Source organism: Garra rufa, chromosome 2 (genome assembly GCF_049309525.1).
Source record: "Garra rufa chromosome 2, GarRuf1.0, whole genome shotgun sequence".
NCBI lineage: Eukaryota > Metazoa > Chordata > Actinopteri > Cypriniformes > Cyprinidae > Garra > Garra rufa.
The window spans coordinates 19,338,031-19,340,868 of NC_133362.1; positions in this window are offsets into that span (position 1 = coordinate 19,338,031).

Here is a 2,838-nt window from a genome sequence, read left to right on the forward strand (position 1 = left end):
TTTCCTCAGTCAACATTTTGGGTGCAATCATTAGGATAGAATAACATTTTGGCGTACTTCTTGGCTAACAGAAGACTGTTAATAGTGTTTTGGGTATTTTGGGTACCAGACAAGACCTCCTGTTTACAGGGTTTGGGTATTAGACTACTCTGCTGACGAGTGGTTCTGTTACTGGACAAACTGATATTTTCTGATGGGATTTGGCGTCCGGGGCTGGATCTTATTTATCTTGACGTGGGGACTTGATCTAACACCACCTCTGTTAATGTGCCACTAAGCTCACATTTGGTTAATATCGTTGGAACATGTAAAGAAACTATATTGCATCTTGGTTTTTGTTGAGTGTGTATATTAGTGTATTTAAATGTGTTTCCACACAAAATACATAAACTTTCTTATAGTGAACACTTTAATGTTTGTTAAAAGTGAGAGCTCTCACCTCACTGCTTTCTCAGACTCAGAGCAATGATGTAATTACCCATAATCCTGTGGGGGCATCTCTCACTTCACACACTTACACACAGAGGCACACCTGGGAATCTCTTGCACATAAATGCAGGCCGATTTCTGTCATCAGTCCTGATTCTGTTTCCCGCTACATAACACCCTCTGTGGTGTGGCCAGCAGCTGCCGTTTATTTAACTTGTGACTAAGGCCACAGAAATGAGGGTTTGTAGTGGATACAGAGAGAGAGAGGCTGTTGACCTGAGATTGAGGCTGAGAGTGGATTTTGTTTTTGTTTTGACAAGATAATCAAGAGCCAACATTTTTTTTTTTTAATATGATCATTTAAAGGGGTCATCAGATGCCCATTTTCTACAAGTTAATATGATACTTTAGGGTCCAAATTAAAAGTTTGTAATATACTTTGATTAAAAATTCTCTATGGTAGTGTAAAAAAACACTCATTTTACCTGGTAAAAAGTGCCTCTGTTCTTAGCAAGCGATATCAGTACCTGGCCCTTTAAATGATATCAACCTCAGCTCACCCCGCCCCTCAGTACTTGTGCAGTTCTGTGGGGCATGTCATTACCAGAGCCATAGAGAAACAGAGTTACGATACTCCCATAGGCTTCCATAGGAACTGAGGAATGCGGAAGTAAAGCGTGTCATGGAGCGGCCAATAGTTCAAAACAACCAATAGCTCCTCCATAGAAGCCCATTCATTTCAGCGTTTCTCAAGCACAGTCGCCGGTAAATTGAAGAAATTACTGCATTTTTTATTACATTTTAACGCATCAGTTGACCTCTCGTGTTATAGTTAATGTTTATCGTTAAAAAAGAAACAGTTATACTGTAAATGCAGTTATATAACGTGAGAAACACCGTAATAGCGACCATAACCAGATACTAGACGTCATATTTTTACGTGTTTAGTCTTTCTGCAATCTTTCTCTCACTGTAGGAGGTTGAATGTGTTTCAGTAAAGACTGCATTCAAGAAATACGATAAAAATGTATGCTGAATGCAATTCGTTGCCTTGTGTTTTTTTTAAACACTATTTTCATCTTTTCTATTATGTTAAATGCCTTTTATAATATTCTGTTATGCTGTATATTTGAGTATCATAAAATAACACAAGTAAATTACTTTTTTTTATTTAACATTAAATCGAAACATATAAAAAAGAGAGTGTTTGATCATGTCCAAATACACATTCAAATGTATTTACCTTAAATATCACACTAACTGTAATATAAATACTATATTAGAAAATGTAATCTTTTAAATGGTCAGGATCATTATTGCACATATCATTTAGTACAACAACAACAACAACAACAACAACAAAAACTCCTCAAAATATTAACTAAATAGAACTGAACTATATATTACAATTATTTAAATGAATAAAAGTTACACTTAAGGTGTTTGGTCACATTTGACTGCCAAAAAGTATGAGAACATATTAATTATGTCTCTTTATCACTCCGCAGAATAAAATGTGATTGTAAAGCGTATTCAGAGAAGTTATCAGTACACAATCAGTGCACATAATGTGTTAATAATTACTCGAAATTGCTGTAAATATAGTAAAACTGCTGTCTATCCTACTTAAACCCATTCAAACACATTTGCAACGCGGAGTTGTTTGGAACTATTGAGCGCTCCATGAACCACGTGACCGCGTGGCGGCGGGATCAAAGCGTGTCGCAGTGGTCGCAACTCTCTTTCTCTATGGCTCTGGTCATTACATAGCACACAGGGTGTTGCCTAGACAACAGTTGGTTGTATATTTTGGGGGGAAATGGCACTTGGGGGGCTTTGAAGACACACACTGTATAACCCCATCCATTTAAAATTTAATTTAAAAACCGGAGTTGGAACCGAAACAAGATGACACCCGCAAAGAAGTTCGGCAATTACAGCTTATACTGGACAAGTATGAATGGTTAGTAAACTTAATGTCACTTTGATTTGTCTTTATATGTACTGGCATGGTAGAGTACTGAGAGAGATACGAACACGATGTGTTTACTGAGGTATAGAGACAAACGCGATGTAACGTTATTTACTGAGGAACAGAGACGAACGCGATGTTTTTACTGTGGTACAGAGACAAACGCGATGTGTTTACTGTGGTACAGAGACGATCGCGATGTGTTTACTGTGGTACAGAGACAAACGCAATGTGTTTACTGTGGTACAGAGACGAACGCGATGCGTTTACTGTGGTACAGAGACGAACGCGATGCGTTTACTGTGGTACAGAGACGAACGCGATGCGTTTACTGTGGTACAGAGACGATCGCGATGCGTTTACTGTGGTACAGAGACGATCGCGATGCGTTTACTGTGGTACAGAGACGATCGCGATGCGTTTACTGTGGTACAGAG